At 45.5% G+C, this 24,419-nt stretch overlaps 1 protein-coding gene across 4 annotated transcripts in view; it reads right to left on the minus strand.

The window, feature by feature from the left end:
• LOC118368164 (syntaxin-binding protein 6-like) overlaps positions 1-24,419 on the minus strand; it is a 124,485-nt gene that overhangs the window by 59,472 nt on the left and 40,594 nt on the right. The window lies entirely within an intron of this gene.

Genomic DNA, 24,419 nt, shown 5'->3' on the forward strand with positions numbered 1-24,419 from the left:
TCTCTCTCTCTCGGAGTCAACTACTGTCTCTCTCGGAGTCAACTACTGTCTCTCTCGGAGTCAACTACTGTCTCTCTCGGAGTCAACTACTGTCTCTCTCGGAGTCAACTACTGTCTCTGTCTCTCTCGGAGTCAACTACTGTCTCTCTCTCTCTCGGAGTCAACTACTGTCTCTCTCTCTCGGAGTCAACTACTGTCTCTCTCTCTCGGAGTCAACTACTGTCTCTCTCTCTCGGAGTCAACTACTGTCTCTCTCTCTCGGAGTCAACTACTGTCTCTCTCTCTCGGAGTCAACTACTGTCTCTCTCTCTCTCGGAGTCAACTACTTACCACATTTTATGCACTGCAGTGCTCGATAGCTGTAGCTTATGCGTTTAGTACTAGATGAAATATCTGATCCTTTGATTGGGTGGACAACATGTCAGTTCATGCTGCAAGAGACCTGTAGGGTACTGTTGAGGCGACTGTGGAACTTCAATGCAAAACAAAGTGTGTTTTAATCAATTATGTGGTGACGTGAATGTATTTAGTATAGTTTTATCTAAAAAGGAGAATTTAAAAAAATGTTTATTTGTATGAAATTCACTGAGGAGGATGGTCCTCCCCTTCCTCCCCTGAGGAGACTCCACTGACACATACGTGTGACAGGCGTTAAAAAAGTCACTTATCACCGAGGTTAGAAAAGTAAAGTTTTATTCTGTCACTCAAACAGTCTGGCATGTCTAACTGAATCTCACAAATACAGACTATGGACAGGACACCAACTCAGTCTATCAATCACACAAAGAGACACATAATCCAGCATCTACTCAGCAAACTCAATCTCTTTTTTCCCCCTCAGACATTCCCTGGCGTGGCTCAGCTCACCTCAGCCTAGCTCCTGTAGATCATACTGCATTCCAGTGTAATGATTCGCGAGGGAGAGCCAGCGGGTAGACTCAGAGCACTGACTGGGCCGACATAGCTAATATGTCCCTGATGTCCTTCCCTGGCCTGCCAGCATACACACCTTCTACAGAATTAATTTCCATATGGCTTTCCAATGAGTGATGTTGATGTTCCAGAGTACTGGAACAACAGTGGGCTGTGTGAATGATATAAAGCAATACTTTCTTCCTTCCCGGGATTGAAACCAAACCTCACAAAACATTAGGAACACCTTCCAAATATTGAGTTCCACCCCCTTTTGCCCTCAATGCGTTGGGGTGTGGACTCTACAAGGTGTCGAAAGCGTTCTACAGGGATGCTGGCCCACGTTGACTCCAATGCTTCCTACTGTTGTGTCATGTTGGCTGGATGTCCTTCGGATGGTGGACCATTCTTGATACACACGGGAAACTGTTGTGCTGAAAAAACTCAGCAGCATTGTAGTTATTGACTCACTCAAACGGGCGCGCCTGGCACCTACTACCTTAGTCGGTTCAAAGCACACATATTTTGTCTTGCCCATTCACCCTCTGAATAGATTTAGAAGGTGACATCAATAAGGGATCATAGAGCCCCACAGTGTCAAAATACCCATAAAACCTAGCAGTCAAACAGGGAAATGGTTCCAATAGTTTTTCCACCATTCATTTTTCCCATGGGGGATATTAGAAACACTTCAAATAAGGGCTGTGTTTCATGTAGTTTTACCCTGGCGTGCCGTTTTGATAACCAATTAAGTCACCTTGACCGAGAGAGATTTATCAATATTTTCGGGCTCCATTTACTCTCAGATTTGAAAATGCTAATTAGCATCAAAGTAGACATCATGCAAGACTACAAATCCCTACAAGCTCCTGCAAGTAATCTCTAGCTGACACCTTTGCTAACAGGTATTGGGTAAATTTATAACATGCACAAGACAGTTCACATAATTCTCCATTTAAAGAAATGTAGCCACTTTATTAATGAAATCAAATCAACGTTTATTTGTCACGTGCGCCGGATACAACAGGTGTGGACCTTACAGTGAAATGCTTACTTACAGGCTCTAACCAATAGCGCGAAAGAAAAAGGTGTGTGCGTAGGTAAGACTATAACAGTAGCAAGGCTCTATACAGACACCTGTTAGTCAGGCTTATTGTAGTATATACATGTGGGTATGGTTAAAGTGACTATGCATATATGATGAACAGAGAGTAGCAGTAGTGTAAAAGAGGGGTTGGCTGGTGGTGGGACACAATGCAGATAGTCCGGTTAGCCAATGTGCAGGAGCACAGGTTGGTCGGGCAAATTGAGGCAGTATGTAAATGAATGTATAGTTAAAGTGACTATGAATATAAGATAAAAAGAGAGCAGCAGCAGCGTAAAAGACGGGTTGGGTGGCGGGACACACAATGCAAATAGTCCGGGTAACCATTTGATTACCTGTTCAGGAGTCTTATGGCTTGGGGGTAAAAACTGTTGAGAAGCCTTTTTGTCCTAGACTTGGCACTCCGGTACCGTAGTAGAGAGAACAGTCTATGACTGGGGTGGCTGGGGTCTTTGACAATTTTTGGGCCTTCCTCTGAAACTGCCTGGTGTAGAGGTCCTGCATATTGATAAAAGTGAGATTTAAACGGTTATCAAAACATCATGCCAGGGTGGCCTACACCAAACACAGCCCTTAGTTTAAGTGTTTCTAAAAAACACAATGGGAAAAATTCATGGTGAATGGTGGGAAAACGTTTGGAACCATTTCCCTGTTTGACCGCTAGGTTTTATGGGTATGACGACTCATACCGTGGTACTCTATAGCTTTCACCTGGATTCACCTGGTCAGTCTATGTCATGGAAAGAGCGAGTGTTTCTAATGTTTTGTATATTTAGTGTAAATTCTTCATTGGAGTGTTAGACGAAACAAATGACATTTTCTACAGTAACTTCAAAATAGTCAAATTAATCTCAAAATGATTGAAAAGGCAATAATCTCTTCCAGTTTGTGTTCTATATGAATCAGAACGAAATTGCAAGGGCTTTGTGTGTGACAGTGTGTGGGTGGGTGTGTGCTGTCAGGCAGTCCGCAGGGGTGCCCGTCCATGCCCTTAAGAGAGAAATACCACAGCGGAACCCACACAGGGACCCTAAGAGGAACCCCTTACCTGCTCCCACCAAAAGGCCCAGCGGAGCCCTGTCACCAAGACCATTCAGAGCGGAGCCGCCTGGAGAGAGACATGCCAAGATGTCAGTCCTCATCCTGTCTAACCTTTACAGTCCCTGGCCCTGTCTCACTCATCAGCTGGCTGTATGTGTCAGTCTATCCTGAACACTTAGTAGAGGAGACTGGGAAGGGGGGGTATGCATGCTGTGTGGCAACTCTAGTGTTGATCCACCACATATTTAGGGCCCTATAAAATCTGCGATTACAAATTCATTAATTATCACAAGTTTAGCATAAGACATAAACAGAAAGCATCAGTGATTCATATTTCCTGCAATTTTCTTAGAGGTAACGTCTGTGTATGTGTTTGTGTATGTGCGGTGCGTGTGTCTACCACTTTGTGTAGCCATTAGCAAAAAGTCATCTGGTAGATGGAAAAGCTTTCCAAAAAACCTTCTCAATTAAATATTACCTACAAAGAAGCTAATGCCTAGCCGGCAGAATGATTTCATGATCATTTGCATCAATCCAGTGGGTATTTGTTTTGCAAACTCTACTATCACATGTGCGCTTCAAAAACACAGCTAAACGACAGCCCCTTGCAAGGTTGCTCTGGAATTAAAGGGCAACTACACCCAAAATAAACATGTCAACAACAAGTGGTCCCCTGATGTGGTTCAAACCGTCTGTATTTCTAGATTTTGAAAGTTATATATGTTGAAAACTTGATAGCTGACATGCAAAACATTTTGGGACTATATCAGCAATGGACTAATGAAACAAATTATTTGAAGCATTGTTGTGGACTAAACATTCAATTTAGTAGTTTTTATAAATAAAATAAACTGATTTTGAGAGTGAAAACTTGACAACTGGGGGAAACAGAAACCTGGAAAAACAAAAGAAAAGAGAAAAGGAATCAAGTAACTTTAAAAACAACTATTTTACAGGACCATACATTTGGTTTGGTGGCTTTCATTGTAAATGTACCATCACTATACGATTAGTAGTCTATTGTGCTTACTCTATAGGCATAGGTCCCCGTGGCCAGAGTTGAGAAACCATGTATTCAGGGTTGGGATCAGGGCTGCTGTAATGCAGACATACAGTGTAGGTAGGGTGATGGGTGGGGGTGAGTGAGGAGTGAGGGATGGGATCATTCCATCTCTATTCCATTCCACCCCAATATTGACTTTACCTTTCCTTCACCCAAAAGGAGGGCTGTGTGACTTGCAGTTTCATTACAGATCCATACATCCATACACCTGGCTGCTTTGTGTGAAAGGTATTTGATGTCATACCAACATACTATAATAGAATCCTTGTTTGTATCTTGATGATTCAGTCAATGGGAAAAAAATAACAAGGGTATCTATTTAGTTGAATAATGCTGTTTTCAGGGGACTGTAACTACTTGCCGAGCTATGGTAATGAGTATTCAAACTAATCCTTGTTTTGCGATGGAGTATTTTCTACGAGCCCGGGGTGTACCATGGGGTTGTGTGTTCACTCCTCACACTTTGCCAGGGCCTCAGAGCCTGGACGGTTTTTCAAAGAAGCAGTGTGGTGAGATGTGTTAGGTGGTGGGTGGGGAGCATATGGTGGTTTGTGGGGCCTGGTGAGACCCATACAGCAGGTCCCGGTGCTCCTGCAGGGTGTGTTGTGGGAACAGAGCGAGGGACTCCAGCTGCTCCTCGGGGTGACCTTCATTAGCACAATTAGCATGTGTGTCACTCAGACTGACTATGCTGGGTATGACACCATACTGCATCTAGATAGGGGAAGACTAGAGCTGGGCAATGGGAATGAAATAGCAGGCAAAACAGGGAGAGCAGTGTCATAGAGTGTAAACTCAGCACTCATGAGTGACAATTTTGATATAGGCTTCATTTGCTGGCCTATGGAATTTCCCTGCTCATATAACTACTCATATACTAATAAATTATTACCATTATGTTGTTATTTAGTTAGGTTTTTATCAAAGTCAAATTAATTGTATATTTGTATAATTGATTTGTTAATGTCGATTTATTATCTTCTATATTAAAATGTAATGATACTGAATTTGAAAGATCTGTCTGGATTAAGTGCCATTCTGGAACTTTGGCTAAAATGCCTTTTTTTTTGTTGGTGTGGTATCGTTTTGGTATCGAGTATCGTGATAAACCGGTTAGCTGTAAAAATTCTGGTATCATGCAAACACTACTACAGACTTTCAGTAACATTTCAACTAACTATCCACTAATCCTAATCCTAAACCTAGTTGTAACCCTAACCCTTATTCTAAACATAACCTTAGTTTGTTAATAGTATGGCCATCTAGACTATCTAGAGATTTATTTTTAGGCCTTTATTTAACCAGGCAAGTCAGTTAATTAAGAACAAATTCTTATTTACAATGACGGGCTACCACGACACTGGGCCAATTGTGCGCCACCCTATGGGACTCCCAATCACGGCCGGATGTGATGCAGCCTGGATTCAAACCAGGGACTGCAGTGACGCCTCTTGCACTGAGATGCAGTGCCTTAGACCACTGTGCCACTCGGGAGCCCAACTATCCAGACTTTCCAAATAAAGTGACCAAATGCAATTCCACCTCAATGCACTGAACAAGGTGTAATAATCCTCAACCCACTGTCTGAATAGAGCCAACCTCCATCTTCTAGTAATCTCCTCCCACAACAGTAACCCCTGATAGTTTTCCTATCGCACTGCGGACCACATTACAGCTAATGAGCACTTTATTCAGTCCCTTTGGTTAGAGATTAGTCTGGGGAAGAATCGATTCCTCTCCATGCTTAGAAAGAAAAGACAAACAAAGAGGCCAGGCAAAGTGAACAAGACTGAGACCATCTCCCTGCTCTATTCTGGTTCAGTAGACCACAGTCGGTGTCATCTGCATCTAAACAGGTCCCTGGGTAGGGAGCAGGGAGAACACAGAAACACTGGCCAGCCTAATTGGGCAGTGAAAGGTGTCTGATTTGTAATGACAGATCAGAGCAGAGAAGTATTGGCCGAGGGTTGTTTGGCCGGCAGATAGAAGGCATCCAACGCTGTGCATCGACCTGCCTGTCCCTGGAGCACAGATTACGGAGGTGGCTAATGAGGATTACTTTATCGCCACTGGGTGGTCATATGATAGGAGAGATCTTCGAAGTGGAGATCCCTTTATTAGGGCTGTGGGAGTCATTAAATGTTGTCAGCCGGTTATTGCCATGCAAAAGACTGCTGGTCTCACAGTAATTGGCCGTTAATTAACGTAAATATGTTTAGCATCTCCAGGCCTCCACACATACAAGCTGCATCCTAGTCGCTGATGCGCGCTTTTGGTACATTTAAAAAAGCATAATAAATCAATGAATGTAATATACATCACAATAAATCCATTATCTATTTTAGTCTGGTGTAAAGAAACAAGATATGAAGAAAATGTATTTATGAAGAACAGAATATGAGTTGGCCTACTGTATGTTATCTGGCTGTACTCCATGACATAGGCTGTATGCTTGTTCATTTAGCAGACAAGATATGCTTATAAGTCCTGTGCCATTATTTTCTATTATGTCATTTTATAGAAAGAATAATATAATTGAACTTAACTGAATAATATATAAAGGATATTTTCAGGGGGGGCATATGGAGTGCCTCGTAATCAATTGAAACAGGTCCTACAGTTGAAGTCAAAAGTTTACATACACTTACGCTGGAGTCATTAAAGCTTGTTTTTCAACCACTCCACAAATGTCTTGTTAACAAACTATAGTTTTGGCAAGTTGGTTAGGACATGTACTTTGTGCATGACACAAGTCATTCTTCCAACAATTTTTTATATACAGACTTTTTTCACTGTATCACAATTCCAATGGGTCAGAAGTTTACATTCACTAAGTTGACTGTTCTTTTAAAGAACTAGGAACATTTCAGAAAATTACATCATTGAGTTAATTGGAGGTCTACATTTACATTTACATTTAAGTCATTTAGCAGACGCTCTTATCCAGAGCGACTTACAAATTGGTGCATACACCTTATGACAACCAGTGGAACAGCCACTTGCATCTAAATCTTGTTGGGGGAGAAGGGGGTGAGAAGGATTACTTACCCTTACTTACCCTATCCTAGGTATTCCTTGAAGAGGTGGGGTTTCAGGTGTCTCCGGAAGGTGGTGATTGACTCCGCTGTCCTGGCGTCGTGAGGGAGTTTGTTCCACCATTGGGGGCCAGAGCAGCGAACAGTTTTGACTGGGCTGAGCGGGAACTGTACTTCCTCAGTGGTAGGGAGGCGAGCAGGCCAGAGGTGGATGAACGCAGTGCCCTTGTTTGGGTGTAGGGCCTGATCAGAGCCTGGAGGTACTGAGGTGCCGTTCCCCTCACAGCTCCGTAGGCGAGCACCATGGTCTTGTAGCGGATGCGAGCTTCAACTGGAAGCCAGTGGAGAGAGCGGAGGAGCGGGGTGACGTGAGAGAACTTGGGAAGGTTGAACACCAGACGGGCTGCGGCGTTCTGGATGAGTTGTAGGGGTTTAATGGCACAGGCAGGGAGCCCAGCCAACAGCGAGTTGCAGTAATCAAGACGGGAGATGACAAGTGCCTGGATTAGGACCTGCGCCGCTTCCTGTGTGAGGCAGGGTCGTACTCTGCGGATGTTGTAGAGCATGAACCTACAGGAACGGGACACCGCCTTGATGTTAGTTGAGAACGTCAGGGTGTTGTCCAGGATCACGCCAAGGTTCTTAGCGCTCTGGGAGGAGGACACAATGGAGTTGTCAACCGTGATGGCGAGATCATGGAACGGGCAGTCCTTCCCCGGGAGGAAGAGGAGCTCCGTCTTGCTGAGGTTCAGCTTGAGGTGGTGATCCGTCATCCACACTGATATGTCTGCCAGACATGCAGAGATGCGATTCGCCACCTGGTCATCAGTGTACCTGTGGATGTATTTCAAGGCCTACGTTCAAACTCCGTGCCTCTTTGCTTGACATCATGGGAAAATCAAATGAAATCAGTCAAGACCTCAGAAAAAGAATGGTAGACCTCCACAAGTCTGGTTCACCCTTGGGAGCAATTACCAAACGCCTGAAGGTACCACGTTCATCTGTACAAACAATAGTACGTAAGTATAAATACCATGGGACCACGCAGCCGTCATACCACTCAGGAAGGAGACATGTTCGGTCTCCTAGAGATGAACGTACTTTGGTGCGAAAAGTGTAAATCAATCCCAGAAGAGCAAACAACCTTGTGAAGATGCTGGAAACAGGTACAAAAGTATCTATATCCACAGTAAAAACGAGTCCTATATGGACATAACCTGAAAGGCCGCTCAGCAAGGAAGAAGCCACTGCTCCAAAACTGCCATAAAAAAAGCCAGACTACGGTTTGCAACTGCACATGGGGACAAAGATTGTACTTTTTGGAGAAATGTCCTCTGGTCTGATTAAACAAAAATAAAACTGTTTGGCCATAATGACCATTGTTATGTTTGGAGGAAAAAGGTTGAGGCTCGCAAGCCAAAGAACACCATCCCAACCGTGAAGCACGGGGGTGGCAGCATCATTTTGTGGGGGTGTTTAGCTGCAGGAGGGACTGGGGCACTTCACAAAATAGATGGCATCATGAGGGAGGAAAATTACGAGAATATTTTAAAGCAACATCTCAAGCCATCAGTCAGGAAGTTAAAGCTTGGTTGCAAATGGTCGCATACTTCCAAAGTTGTGGAAAAAAATGGCTTAAGGACAACAAAGACAAAATAATGGAGTGGCCATCACAAAGCCCTGACCTCAATTCTGTAGAGGATTTGGGGGCAGAACTGAAAAAGTGTGTGCGAGCAAGGAAGCCTACAAACCTGACTCCGTTACACCAGCTCTGTCAGGAGGAATGGGACAAAATTCACCCAACTTATTGTGGGAAGCTTGTGGAAGGCTACCCAAAATGTTTGACCCAAGGTAAACAATTTAAAGGCAATGCTACCAAATACTAATTGAGTGTATGTAAACTTCTGACCCACTGGGAATGTGATTAAAGAAATAAAAGCTGAAATAAATTATTCTCTCCACTATTATTTTCACATTCTTAAAATAAAGTGGTGATCCTAACTGACCTAAGACAGGACTTTTTATTAGGGTTAAATGTCAGGAATTGTGAAAAACTGAGTTTAAATGTATTTGGCTATAGTGTATGTAAACTTCCGAATTAATTGGCAACTTTAGTTGTGAACCACTGTTTGACCTTATGGTCGTTAGCAAGTTGGGAACTGAAGAAAGCATGTAGAGTGCATAAGGAGATTACCATGACTCAACGGTCAAGAGGAATTTCTCTGGTGTTCTGTGTTTGCCTTGTTTGGTGAGATAGCTGCTAGTATTTCACAGTATTGTACGCAAATGACAATGGATTTCTTAGTGGAGTAAATTATTCAAATGGTCTGCCACAAGGTCAGACAATTGTCCGTCTCCACGTAGTGTACAGTGTTCATATTCTACAATGTCTTGACCTGCACCGAGCTTAATTGACATGCACTTGGACGCAGAGTTGTGCAGAAGTGTTTGCCATAAAGAGTAGCTTGACATCCTGACAATTAGAGGATGTAAAAGCCTTAAGTGGAAGGATTAATTCTGCCATGTGTTCAGAGGGAGAGTGTAGCTAAGGAAAATGCACTTACGGCTCAGGTCAAATATTCACAGAAAGTTAATTCCATAAACATTGGGAATGCAATTAGAAAATGACAAGTAATATGAATAGAACTGAAGCGGTAACACTGTAGCATGGCAAGGTGAAACAAATGGATTATGTCATTTCTAATCATTCTCCTACTTGTCAAAGAACGTGGCAAGTATATTTGGCAAATATTTGAGAAATGTGTATTCAGTCCTTTAGAATTCCTTTCCCCAAAGTCATACGAGCTGTGAAGAGAAGCCAATCAGAGAGTGATCGGGAGCATTTGATAACTTGTTCTACTTAAACTATGTCTGCTTGATAACACACCCCCACCCCCACACACACTTTCACACACACTTTCACTCCCACACACTGACACACCAACAGCGTCCCTTTCTCCGGCCCTCGTCCAGAGCTGCACTTCCTGTAACGGAAGCAGCATTCCTCTTCCTCAGCTTTCATCTCATCCTGCCCCTGCCATGTATCGCTCTGTAGCAACCTGGCACTGAAGAGACAAGGAAGAGAAGAAAATGAGTTTTTTACATTTTTATTCCTCATGTGTCCCACTTAAAGCAGTGGATGTTCACATGTAAGAAAGAGGAACGGAAAACTGAGGAACACCGGCCATCTTCAATTCCATCAAAGTTGTCAATGGTCACAGAGCAGGACAACTGAGGTCAGAGTGAGGGGCATCCATCCATAGCAAGAAGACGAACGGCCATATACTGAGGAGCCTCAGACATCTAGTAGTAAGGTGCAATACCTTGGAAAATCCTCCCAGGCCAGTTCATATCAGTGTGATGACATAAGACATGATTAGAACACGTTCTTCACATCATCTCGCTCTTTTGATCAATCCAGTGGACAGGATGTACAGTGCCTTGCAAAAGTATTCGGCCCCCTTGAACTTTGCGACCTTTTGCCACATTTCAGGCTTCAAACATAAAGATATAAAACTATTTTTTTGTGAAGAATCAACAACAAGTGGGACACAATCATGAAGTGGAACGACATTTATTGGATATTTCAAACTTTTTTAACAAATCAAAAACTGAAGAATTGGGCGTGCAAAATTATTCAGCCCCTTTACATTCAGTGCAGCAAACTCTCTCCAGAAGTTCAGTGAGGAGCTCTGAATGATCCAATGTTGACCTAAATGACTAATGATGATGAATACAATCCACCTGTGTGTAATCAAGTCTCCGTATAAATGCACCTGCACTGTGATAGTCTCAGAGGTCCGTTAAAAGCGCAGAGAGCATCATGAAGAACAAGGAACACACCAGGCAGGTCCGAGATACTGTTGTGAAGAAGTTTAAAGCCGGATTTGGATACAAAAAGATTTCCCAAGCTTTAAACATCCCAAGGAGCACTGTGCAAGCGATATATTGAAATGGAAGGAGTATCAGACCACTGCAAATCTACCAAGACCTGGCCGTCCCTCTAAACTTTCAGCTCATACAAGGAGAAGACTGATCAGAGATGCAGCCAAGAGGCCCATGATCACTCTGGATGAACTGCAGAGATCTACAGCTGAGGTGGGAGACTCTGTCATAGGACAACAATCAGTCGTATATTGCACAAATCTGGCATTTAAGGAAGAGTGGCAAGAAGAAAGCCATTTCTTAAAGATATCCATAAAAAGTGTCGTTTAAAGTTTGCCACAAGCCACCTGGGAGACACACCAAACATGTGGAAGAAGGTGCTCTGGTCAGATGAAACCAAAATTGAACTTTTTGGCAACAATGCAAAACGTTATGTTTGGCGTAAAAGCAACACCCTGAACACACCATCCCCACTGTCAAACATGGTGGTGGCAGCATCATGGTTTGGGCCTGCTTTTCTTCAGCAGGGACAGGGAAGATGGTTAAAATTGATGGGACGATGGATGGAGCCAAATACAGGACCATTCTGGAAGAAAACCTGATGGAGTCTGCAAAAGACCTGAGACTGGGACGGAGATTTGTCTTCCAACAAGACAATGATCCAAAACATAAAGCAAAATCTACAATGGAATGGTTCAAAAATAAACATATCCAGGTGTTAGAATGGCCAAGTCAAAGTCCAGACCTGAATCCAACCGAGAATCTGTGGAAAGAACTGAAAACTGCTGTTCACAAATGCTCTCCATCCAACCTCGAGCTGTTTTGCAAGGAGGAATGGGAAAAAATGTCAGTCTCTCAATGTGCAAAACTGATAGATACATACCCCAAGCGACTTACAGCTGTAATCGCAGCAAAAGGTGGCGCTACAAAGTATTAACTTAAGGGGACTGAATAATTTTGCACGCCCAATTTTTCAGTTTTTGATTCGTTAAAAAAGTTTGAAATATCCAATAAATGTCGTTCCACTTCATGATTGTGTCCCACTTGTTGATTCTTCACAAAAAAATACAGTTTTATATCTTTATGTTTGAAGCCTGAAATGTGCCAAAAGGTCGCAAAGTTCAAGGGGGCCGAATACTTTCGCAAGGCACTGTAAGTATCATATAACAGTGTGATGAGAGAACATCCAGTACAGGAAAATAACACATACTAGAACATCTACAGGCCCATATTTTGATACAGCCCTGCTGAGCCATATTGCCAATGTAAGCCAATTATTTTGAGAGGTAACATTATGTTTTCTGCTAAAACAAAAGCCTCATGAGGACGCAACTGGAGGGAGATTGTTTGTTCGAGTCTGAATCCTTTCTGAATATTACTCATTATTTTAGAAATAAACACACTTCCCTAGGTACCAGTGGGAGTAGTGATGAACGGTTTGACTATATAGTCTGTAAATCATCTTTCACTGATCTGTAGTCAGCTAATATTCACATTCTCTACATAGTGGAGATGCTAGGGGCAAGAGAGGTCACCATCAGGTAAATATATTACACACATGGCCTATATCTGCACACACTTACGTTGATAGAGAGACTTTCACGCACACACGCGTAGAACACATTCTATAAATAGTAAGGTAAATATGATTGATACAATGGAGGGAAGTCAGAAGTCAGTCTCTCTCACACACACACACACACACACACCCCCCCACCCCCTTCACAAAGACGTACTGTAGTAGTCCTTCAAAGTGGAATACAGCCATAACACTTCAGCAGTTCTCTGATTAGTGTTTAGAATTAGTACCTCGATCCATCTAACATTTGACGTTGATCATGAATGAGACAAACTTCTGTTTCTAATGAGGTTTTTCTCAACATGTACTCTACACTTGGGCTATGCTCCTCACTTAGAGAGCAGCTGTCAAAATGGCAACAGATAAGAGGTAAAAGAGAAAAATTGAGAAAAACCAGGAAGATATACAGGGTTAACTCAGGCGAAACCAGAATAACCACAAGAGGCAAACGTGTCGTAAAAACATGAGCTGAGACAATAGGCTATAGACCAAGAAATGTAATGTTCACATTTTTGTCCAGACAAAGTGTCAACCTGTGACATCACAGTGCTGTCTAGCGCGAGCTTAACCTCTTCATTTTATAGTTAGATTAAGCCCTTTAATCGGAATCTAACTTTTCACCTTGACACTGCTCACCATTTCCAAAAGATAATCTTCCATAAAATCTAAGAAAAATCATAATGAAAACATTGACCCAAAAAGCCATTCATCAATAGAAGCCTGTAAGTGGGCTTTTTATCTGATAACCATAACAATGAGTAATGTGATGCAATCCTCTTTTTCCTGGAATGGCCTGAGATTCCCCATAAGGTCCAATTACTCAAGCCCTGGACATCCTGAGCTGTCCTTTTCCATCAGTACTGATCCATCACTCCGAGGCAGAGACAGAAAAACGCACATATACAAACATACTGTGGCACTTCACACACACACACACACACACACACACACACACACACACACACACACACACACACACACACACACACACACACACACACACACACACACACACACACACACACACACACACACACACACACTTCTTAGAGGAAGATGACGGTCAATGGAGTGAGCCCCTGATGGTGTGCAAACGCCACACAGGCGACCAGCAAGAGTCTGGTCCCGTCCCTCAGAGCGTCTCCCCCACAGCTGAGAGTGATTGTGATCCAGCTGCCAGACTCAACACCAAAACTCAAGCCAGGGCCAATCCAGGACAGCTGTCCACACTTCTACTTCTTCCCCAGTTCTAACACAACGGCAGTTATCTACAGATGCTTAGGTCTAAAAAGTATAATTCTAAGTCAGGGATCTATAGAGGCTTGTTTGGACCGCTGCCTAGCTCCAAATGTAGGCACTCTGCAGGTTTAGGAGGGAAAAAAATATATAGGGCTCCTGTAGGTATCTCAGAGTGCAGGTTTCAATGGGAACAATTCTATGCCTTCCAAGGTAAGTGCATTGCGCTGTAAAGTATTGGTTTAATAAAACATCAGTAGGCCTACTTAGAAATGCAAAGTACACATGGTATGTAAATAGTACCGTTCTTTGCTACATTTTAGGTCCCTGCACGCTGCAGTCTTTGTAAGCTTTGAAATATACAATTTACTAGACTGTAGCACTTCAAAACAGCCTGCAGTGAAGTGTTGCTCCAATCGAATGCCTACAAGCCTGGCTGAATACAAACATGCAAAGAAAAAGCTGAACACATCTTTATCCAAGGCTGTGAAAATCTTGATTAATTCACTCTCTTACAATTGATAGTTAACTCCAGAAGCACTGGAATCCGCTAAATCCGTGAACTTTCAAAATCAATACGTCTTTAAAATGATATAAGAATCATCTGCTAGTGCGCTGGCACATCAGGCTGGAATCAGGTACTGTTATGAATTCATTACATCTATAGATACTGTATCAAACGTTGTGCGGCTTGTAAGAACATTCCCTCTGAAGCCGGTTCTATCTGGCTCTCCTAGTCCTCCTAAATTTACGTCATCTCAGAAACAGCTGCACTCTGGCAGCCGGTCCACAGGGAAGGAGAGGGAACGACATCTACTCGACAGCCAGGGAAGGAGGACGGTTCTGGGAAGCTGGATAAAGATGTAATACGACCACTGAAATTAATCTACCTTTATTTCAACAAGGAACACAGACTGAGACCAAGGTCTCTTTTACAACTGGGCCCTGCATATACATGTTTACACATACAATGATTATGAAACTACACAAGACAAACAAAAAGATCACAGATAACACACAAAAATACAGCAGCATATTGATACATTTACACACAGGTTATTCCCCTAACAGCACAAGAACTTGCATTACTCAAAACAGTTACAAGCAATACAAAAATAAAAATCCCCCAATAAATATTTAAAATGGGCAAGGGGGACAAGTCTCAAGTTTAAGTTTAGTATGCAGGCTATTCCAAAAGCAAGGTGCGTAATAAGGAACATACCCAACTCTGTGGAGATCGCAGGGGCCTCAAGTGTAATCCATGCTTGAGACCTGGTTGTATGAATTAAAATTCTAATGTTGATGAGTGATGATAAATAAGAAGGTAGTTTATTCAGAAGTGCTTTATAGACAAATTGCTAGTGATATATCAACGCTCGAGGAGAAAGGCTAATCTTAGTGATGAAGCGATAGGGCTAAAAACAGGTGCAGGAATCTAGAGTTGAGCCACCAGGACAGGTATGTTACAGTGCATTCAGAAAGCATCAGGCTTTTCCCAGATTATTTTACTTTGAATCCTTACTCTAAAATTGGTTAAATAAATAATGTCCCTCATCAATCTACACACAATATCCCAAAATGACAAAGCGAAAACAGGTTGAGAAATGCTTGCAAATTTCTTAGGAATGAAAAAATTAAATACCATATTTACATAAGTATTAAGACCCTTTGCTATGAGACTCAAAATTGAGCTCAGGTGCATCCTGATTCCATTGATCATTGTTGAGATATTTATACAACTTGGAGTCCACCTGTTGCATATTCAATTGATTTGACATGATTTAGAAAGGCACACAACTATCTACATAAAAGGTCCCACAGTTGCCAGCGCATTTCAGAGCAAAAACCAAGCCATGAGGTCGAAGGAATTGTCCGGAGAGCTCCGAGACAGAAATGTGTCGAGGCACAAATCTGAGGAAGAAAACCAAAACATTTCTGCAGCATTGAAGGTCCCCAAGAACACAGTGGCTTCCATCATTCTTAAATGGAAGAAGTTTGGAACCAGCCAGACTCGTCCTAGAGCTGGCTGCCTGGCCAAACTGAGCAATTGCTGGAGAAGGGCCTTGGTCAGGAAGGTGACCAAGAACCCAATGGTCACTCTGACAGAGCTCCAGAGTTTCTCTGTGGATATGGGAGAACCTTCCAGAAGGTCGATGATCTCTGCAGCACTCCACCAATCAGGCCTTTATGGTAGAGTGGTCAGACAGAAGCCACTCCTCAGTAAAACGCACATCATAGCCAGCTTGGAGTTTCCCAAAAGGCACCTAAAGTCTCTCAGACCATGAAAAACAAGATTCTCTGGTCTGATGAAATCAAGATTTAACTCCTCGGCCTTAATGCCAAGCGTCACATCTGGAGGAAACATGGCACCATCCCTACGGTGAAGCATGGTGGTGGTAGATTCATGCTGTGGGGATGTTTTTCAGCAGCAGGGACTGGGAGAACAGTCAGGATTGAGGAAAAGATTAACAAAGCAAAGTACAGAGAGATCTTTGATGAAAACCTTCTCCAGAGAGCTTAGAACCTCAGACTGGAGCGAAGGTTCACCTTCCAACAGGACAATGACCCTAAGCACACAGCCACGACAACGCAGGAGTGGCTTTGGGACAAGTTTCTGAATGTTCTTGAGTGTCCCAGCCAAAGCCCGGACTTGAACGCTCCACATCCAACGAGCTTGAGAGGAACTGTAGAGAAGAATGGGAGAAACTGGGGCGGCATGTAGCCTAGTGGTTAGAGCATTGGGTCAGTAACCGAAAGGTTGCTAGATCGAATTCCCGAGCTGACAAGGTAAAAAATCTGTGGTTCTGCCCCTGAACAAGTTAACCCATTGTTCCTAGGCCGTCATTGTAAATAAGAATTTGTTCTTAACTGACTTGCTTAGTTAAATAAAGGTAAAATAAAATACTCCCCAAACACACGTGTGCAAGCTTGTAGTGTCATACCCAAGAAGACTTAGTTGTAATCGCTGCCAAAAGGTTCTTCAACAAAGTACTGAGTAAAGTGTCTGAATACTTATGTAATATTTCAGTTTCACATTTCTAAAAACATGTTATTGCTTTGTCATTGTGGGGTATTGTGTGTGTAGATAAGAGGGGAACAAACAATTTAATACATTTCAAAATAACAAAATGTGGAAAAATTCAAGGGGTCTGAATACTTTCCGAATGAACTCTATATGAACTATTTTGTATGCATGAATGTAGCCAATGTGGTGTATGTAACTACAGGGTTTTCACACAAAGTAAGGTTCCTGGTTATTATCATAAGATGATACGCTAAGTAAAATAGACTCAGTGGGAAACAAATAGACTATACTTTGTCAAACTTTTCTCACCACAGAATGAATGATTCATGAACATTTACATGTTTCCCACTGAGTACTTACTGACTCATTGTTTGCCTTTTGTATTCAATACATCGGAATTGTAACTATTGACTGAAAGATAAGATTAACGTTCCCATGTTTAATCACAGCTACTGTAGATGCTGTTTCAAAGATGACCTTTCAAATGACATGTTAGTATTCCTCCTCCAGTGATCAGCTTTGTGAAGATGGAAATTGCATAAAAGCCTATTGTCAGACAGCAGTATCTCCCCACCCTCACTGAAACTAATTGTTTCAGTGAGGGTGGGCAATGTGAGTGTAAGTGTGCATACAGTTGAAGTCGGAAGTTTACATACACCTTAGCCAAATACATGTAAACTCAGTTTCACAATTCCTGACATTTAATCCTAGTAAAATTTCCCTGCCTTAGGTCAGTTAGGATCACCACTTTATTTTAAGAATGTGAAATGTCAGAATAATAATAGAGAGAATGATTTATTTAAGCTTTTATTTATTTCATCCCATTACCTGTGGGTCAGAATTTTACATACATTCAATTAGTATTTGGTAGCATTGCCTTTGTTTTAGGTAGCCTTCCACAAGCTTCCCACGATAAGTTGGGTGATTTTTGGCCCATTCCTCCTGACAGAGAGACAGGAGAGGAGGGAAGGAGCCCAGAGCGACGGGAGAGGAGGGAAGGAGCCCAGAGCGACGGGAGAGGAGGGAAGGAGCCCAGAGCGACGGGAGAGGAGGGAAGGAGCCCAGAGCGACGGGAGCGACGGGAGAGGAGCCCAGAGCGACGGGAGAGGAGGGAAGGAAGGAGAGGAGGGAAGGAGCCCAGAGAGACAGGAGAGGAGGGAAGGAAGGAGAGGAGGGAAGGAGCCCAGAGCGACGGGAGAGGAGGGAAGGAGCCCAGAGAGACGGGAGAGGAGGGAAGGAAGGAGAGGAGGGAAGGAGCCCAGAGCGACGGGAGAGGAGGGAAGGAGCCCAGAGAGACGGGAGAGGAGGGAAGGAGCACAGAGAGACGGGAGAGGAGGGAAGGAGCACAGAGAGACGGGAGAGGAGGGAAGGAGCCCAGAGAGACGGGAGAGGAGGGAAGGAGCCCAGAGAGACGGGAGAGGAGGGAAGGAGCCCAGAGAGACGGGAGGGAAGGAGCCCAGAGAGACGGGAGGGAAGGAGCCCAGAGAGACGGGAGGGAAGGAGCCCAGAGAGACGGGAGGGAAGGAGCCCAGAGAGACGGGAGGGAAGGAGCCCAGAGAGACGGGAGGGAAGGAGCCCAGAGAGACGGGAGGGAAGGAGCCCAGAGAGACGGGAGGGAAGGAGCCCAGAGAGACGGGAGGGAAGGAGCCCAGAGAGACGGGAGGGAAGGAGCCCAGAGAGACGGGAGGGAAGGAGCCCAGAGAGACAGGAGAGGAGGGAAGGAAGGAGAGGAGGGAAGGAGCCCAGAGCGACGGGAGAGGAGGGAAGGAGCCCAGAGAGACGGGAGAGGAGGGAAGGAGCCCAGAGAGACGGGAGAGGAGGGAAGGAGCCCAGAGAGACGGGAGAGGAGGGAAGGAGCCCAGAGAGACGGGAGAGGAGGGAAGGAGCCCAGAGAGACGGGAGAGGAGGGAAGGAGCCCAGAGAGACGGGAGAGGAGGGAAGGAGCCCAGAGAGACGGGAGAGGAGGGAAGGAGCCCAGAGAGACGGGAGGGAAGGAGCCCAGAGAGACGGGAGGGAAGGAGCCCAGAGAGACGGGAGGGAAGGAGCCCAGAGAGACGGGAGGGAAGGAGCCCAGAGAGACGGGAGAGGAGGGAAGGAGCCCAGAGAGACGGGAGAGGAGGGAAGGAGCCCAGAGAGACGGGAGAGGAGGGAAGGAGCCCAGAGAGACGGGAGAGGAGGGAAGGAGCCCAGAGAGACGGGAGAGAAGGAGCCCAGAGAGACGGGAGGGAAGGAGCCCAGAGAGACGGGAGGGAAGGAGCCCAGAGAGACGGGAGGGAAGGAGCCCAGAGAGACGGGAGGGAAGGAGCCCAGAGAGACGGGAGGGAAGGAGCCCAGAGAGACGGGAGGGAAGGAGCCCAGAGAGACGGGAGGGAAGGAGCCCAGAGAGACGGGAGGGAAGGAGCCCAGAGAGACGGGAGGGAAGGAGCCCAGAGAGACGGGAGGGAAGGAGCCCAGAGAGACGGGAGGGAAGGAGCCCAGAGAGACGGGAGGGAAGGAGCCCAGAGAGACGGGAGGGAAGGAGCCCAGAGAGACGGGAGGGAAGGAGCCCAGAGAGACGGGAGGGAAGGAGCCCAGAGAGACGGGAGAGGAGGAGCCCAGAGAGACGGGAGAGGAGGAGCCCAGAGAGACGGGAGAGGAGGAGCCCAGAGAGACGGGAGAGGAGGAGCCCAGAGAGACGGGAGAGGAGGAGCCCAGAGAGACGGGAGGGGAGGAGCCCAGAGAGACGGGAGGGGAGGAGCCCAGAGAGACGGGAGGGGAGGAGCCCAGAGAGACGGGGGAGGAAAGGAACCCAGAGAGACGGGGGAGGAAAGGAACCCAGAGAGACAGGGGAGGAAGGAAGGAGCCCAGAGAGAAAGGGGAGGAAGGAACGAGCCCAGAGAGACAGGAGAGGAGGGAAGGAGCCCAGAGCAACAGGAGAGGAGGGAAGGAGCCCAGAGCGACAGGAGAGGAGGGAAGGAAGGAGCCCAGAGAGACAGGGGAGGAAGGAAGGAGCCCAGAGAGACAGGGGAGGAAGGAAGGAGCCCGGAGAGACCGGAGAGGAGCCCAGAGCGACAGGAGAGGAAGGAAGGAGCCCAGAGAGGAGGGAAGGAGCCCAGAGCAACAGGAGAGGAGGGAAGGAGCCCAGAGCGACAGGAGAGGAGGGAAGGAGCCCAGAGCGACAGGAAAGGAGGGAAGGAGCCCAGAGAGACAGGGGAGGAAGGAAGGAGCCCAGAGAGACAGGGGAGGAAGGAAGGAGCCCAGAGAGACAGGGGAGGAAGGAAGGAGCCCAGAGAGATAGGGGAGGAAGGAGAGGAGGGAAGGAGCCCAGAGCGACAGCAGAGGAGGGAAGGAGCCCAGAGCGACAGCAGAGGAGGGAATGAGCCCAGGGCGACAGCAGAGGAGGGAATGAGCCCAGGGCGACAGGAGAGGAGGGAAGGAGCCCAGAGAGGAGGGAAGGAGCCCAGAGCAACAGGAGAGGAGGGAAGGAGCCCAGAGTAACAGGAGAGGAGGGAAGGAGCCCAGAGTAACAGGAGAGGAGGGAAGGAGCCCAGAGCAACAGGAGAGGAGGGAAGGAGCCCAGAGCAACAGGAGAGGAGGGAAGGAGCCCAGAGCGACGGGAAGGAGCCCAGAGCAACAGGAGAGGAAGGAGAGGAGGGAAGGAGCCCAGAGCAACAGGAGAGGAAGGAGAGGAGGGAAGGAGCCCAGAGCAACAGGAGAGGAGGGAAGGAGCCCAGAGCAACAGGAGAGGAGGGAAGGAGCCCAGAGCAACAGGAGAAGAGGGAAGGAGCCCAGAGCAACAGGAGAAGAGGGAAGGAGCCCAGAGCAACAGGAGAGGAAGGAGAGGAGGGAAGGAGCCCAGAGCAACAGGAGAGGAGGGAAGGAGCCCAGAGCAACAGGAGAGGAGGGAAGGAGCCCAGAGCAACAGGAGAGGAGGGAAGGAGCCCAGAGCAACAGGAGAGGAGGGAAGGAGCCCAGAGCAACAGGAGAGGAGGGAAGGAGCCCAGAGCGACAGGAGAGGAGGGAAGGAGCCCAGAGCGACAGGAGAGGAGGGAAGGAGCCCAGAGCGACAGGAGAGGAGGGAAGGAGCCCAGAGCGACAGGAGAGGAGGGAAGGAGCCCAGAGCGACAGGAGAGGAGGGAAGGAGCCCAGGGCGACAGGAGAGGAGGGAAGGAGCCCAGAGCGACAGGAGAGGAGGGAAGGAGCCCAGAGCGACAGAGAGGAGGGAAGGAGCCCAGAGCGACAGGAGAGGAGGGAAGGAGCCCAGAGCAACAGGAGAGGAAGGAGAGGAGGGAAGGAGCACAGCGCGACAGAGAGGAGGGAAGGAGCCCAGAGCAACAGAGAGGGAGGAGGGAAGGAGAACAGAGCGACAGAGCGACAGAGAGGAGGGAAGGAGCCCAGCGAAATGGAGAGGAAGACAGACCCATGACCTCTTCACCTCCCTTCTCCTTCTCAGTCTCTCTTTCTCTCCACTCCCTCTGTCACCATTTCCATGTGTTGAGAGAGCGGGAGAGTGATTGTTCATGTTTTATCTGTGCCCCTGCAACTGCAGAACGAGCATGAGGAAGTCTATTGCTGGTGGGGTAAGCTTGTCAAAACAAATTGAAATCAAATAAATAAACATCTGGACGTGTATAACATGCCTTTTTACAAAAAAGTTTACGTCCTTTAAGGCAAACTTTGTGATTTACTGCTATCTACCATCTCTGTTTTGCACTGTTCCTCGCATGGCATATTCCTGCACAGCATGGCGTAGAAAAATAAACAACAGGAGTACATTAAATGCCATTGTGGCAGCAGTTCGGTTCCTACTGGATATAAATTGAATCACTGCTAATGCTTACACTAAGAAATACAAAATTAAATTGGGAACATACTGCCAAGTTGGCTTTGTTTGGAAAGGTAGAAGACATGGCATTGCCCTTTACTGTGGAGCAAACTACAGAACACCGAAATCTGGATCAGTATTTGGTGAGTAACATTATATACTTAACAATAAATGCAACATGCAACAATTTCAAAGATTTTATTGAGTAACAGTTCCTAAAGGAAATCAGTCAACTTAAATACATTTATTAGGCCCTAATCTATGGATTTCACAGGACTTGAGATACAGATACCATAAAAGAAAGTGGGGGCGTGGATTAGAATACCAATCAGTATCTGGTGTAACCACCATTTGCCTCATGCAGCGTGACATCTCCTTCACATATAGTTGATCAGGCTTTTGATTGTGGCCTGTGGAATGTGGTCCCACTCCTCTTCAATGGCTGTGCAAAGTTGCTGGATATTGGCAGGAACTGGAACATGCTGTCGTACAAGTCAATTCAGAGCATCCTAAACATGCTCAATGGGTGACATGTCTGGTGTGTATGGAGGCTAAGATGAACTTGGACATTTTCAGCTTCCAGAAATTGTGTACAGATCTTTGCGACATCTGTCATGCTGAAATATGAGGTGATGGTGGCAGATGAATGGCGCGACAATGATCATGGTATCTATGTGCATTCAAATTGTGATCGATAAAATGCAATGGGGTTTGATGTCCATAGCTTGTGCTTGCCCATACCATAACCCCACCGCCATTATGGGGCACTCTGTTCACAACGTTGACATCAGCAAACCTCTCGCCCACACAACGCCATATACGTAGTCTGTGTTTGTGAGGCCGGTTGGACATACTGCCAAATTCTCTAAAACAACGTTGGAGAAGGCTTATGGTAAAGAAATGAACATTTAATTCTCTGGCAACAGCTCTGGTGGACATTCCTGCAGTCAGCATGCCAAATGCACACTCCCTCAAAACTTGAGACATGTGTGGCGTGGCCTTTTATTATCCCCAGCACAAGGTGCACCTCTGTAATGACCATGCTGTTTAATAAGCTTCTTGATATGCCACAACTGTCAGGTGGATGGATGATCTTGGAAAAGGAGAAATGCTCACTAACTTGGAGGTAATACATTTGTGCACAGAATTTGAGAGAAATAAGCTTTTTGTGGGTATGGAACATTTCTGTGATCTTTTGTTTCAGCTCATGAAACATGAGACCAACACTACATGTTGCATTAATATTTTTGTTCAGTGTATATTCTCTCCTCAGGGTTTTGGAAAACCACAGACCTATTAAAACGCATTTGGGTAAAAATACCCCACTCATATTTTCTGCATCTACAGCCTCTTTTCCAGTAAGGCCCATCAGATGCTGAGTCCCTGAAGAACATCCTCCATTCCCCAGTCTTCCTCCTATCCGGTCCAAGCCTGGATTTACCCTACAGGTTTCCATCAATATCCACACAGGACCAAGGAGGGCGTTAAATTAGGTGTTTCCAAACATACAGTACCAGTCAAAGTTTGGACACACCTACTCATTCCGGGGTTTTTATTTTCTAAATTGTAGAATAACATTGAAGACGTCAAAACTATTAGATAACACATATGGAATCACGTAGTAACCAAAAAAAAAGAAAGTGTTAAATCAAAATATATTTTAAATTCTTCAAAGTAGCCACCCTTTGCCTTGACACATTTTGCACACTCTTGGCATTCTCTCAACCAGCAGGTTTACCTTTTGTGGAATTACTTTCCTTCTTAATGTGTTTGCGCCAATCAGTTGTGTTGTGACAAGGTAGGGGTGGTATACAGAAGAAGTCCATATTATGGCAAGAACAGTTCAAATAAGCAAAGAGAAATGGACTGAATTCAAGTAACAGACATCTCCACCTCAACTGATCAGAGGAGACGGCATGAATCAGGCCTTAATGGTCGAATTGCTGCAAAGGAACCATTACTAAAGGAAACCAAGAAGAAGAGACTTGCTTGGGCCAAAAAACACGAGCAGTGGACATTAGACTGGTGGAAATTGTCCTTTGGTCTGATGGGTCCAAACTGGTGAGGCCCCAAAAAGGTGACTCGTTTGTTGTTGCTAATTTCTAGTGCCTTTTAGGCTGTGTCCCTTCTTGAAATGCAGGTTTTAACTCTTTGCTAATTAAACAAATAATATGTTCTACATGATCAGTCTCTGTGTGTAAAATAAAAACTAATAGATAAACATTTTAAGGAAAGAAATCAATGTTATTTGTTGCCTAGACTTTACTGCAAATGACACTCAAGTTCACAGCGTAAACTATACACTAATAATGCAGTTGGCCATAACAGCCTTTATAATAGAATGCTTGTGACCACACATACACACATAGATGATAATGCCAGAGAAACCGGTGTTAGGCCCGAGACGCCTATTGGCACGGGTGTTAGGCCCGAGACGCCTATTGGCACGGGTGTTAGGCCCGAGACGCCTATTGGCACGGGTGTTAGGCCCGAGACGCCTATTGGCACGGGTGTTAGGCCCGAGACGCCTATTGGCACGGGTGTTAGGCCCGAGACGCCTATTGGCACGGGTGTTAGGCCCGAGACGCCTATTGGCACGGGTGTTAGGCCCGAGACGCCTATTGGCACGGGTGTTAGGCCCGAGACGCCTATTGGCACGGGTGTTAGGCCCGAGGGTTACCAACATACTCAAATAATGATTGACAGATTTTCATTAACATTATTTTTATGAATT

Source organism: Oncorhynchus keta, chromosome 35 (assembly GCF_023373465.1).
Source record: "Oncorhynchus keta strain PuntledgeMale-10-30-2019 chromosome 35, Oket_V2, whole genome shotgun sequence".
Classification (NCBI taxonomy): domain Eukaryota; kingdom Metazoa; phylum Chordata; class Actinopteri; order Salmoniformes; family Salmonidae; genus Oncorhynchus; species Oncorhynchus keta.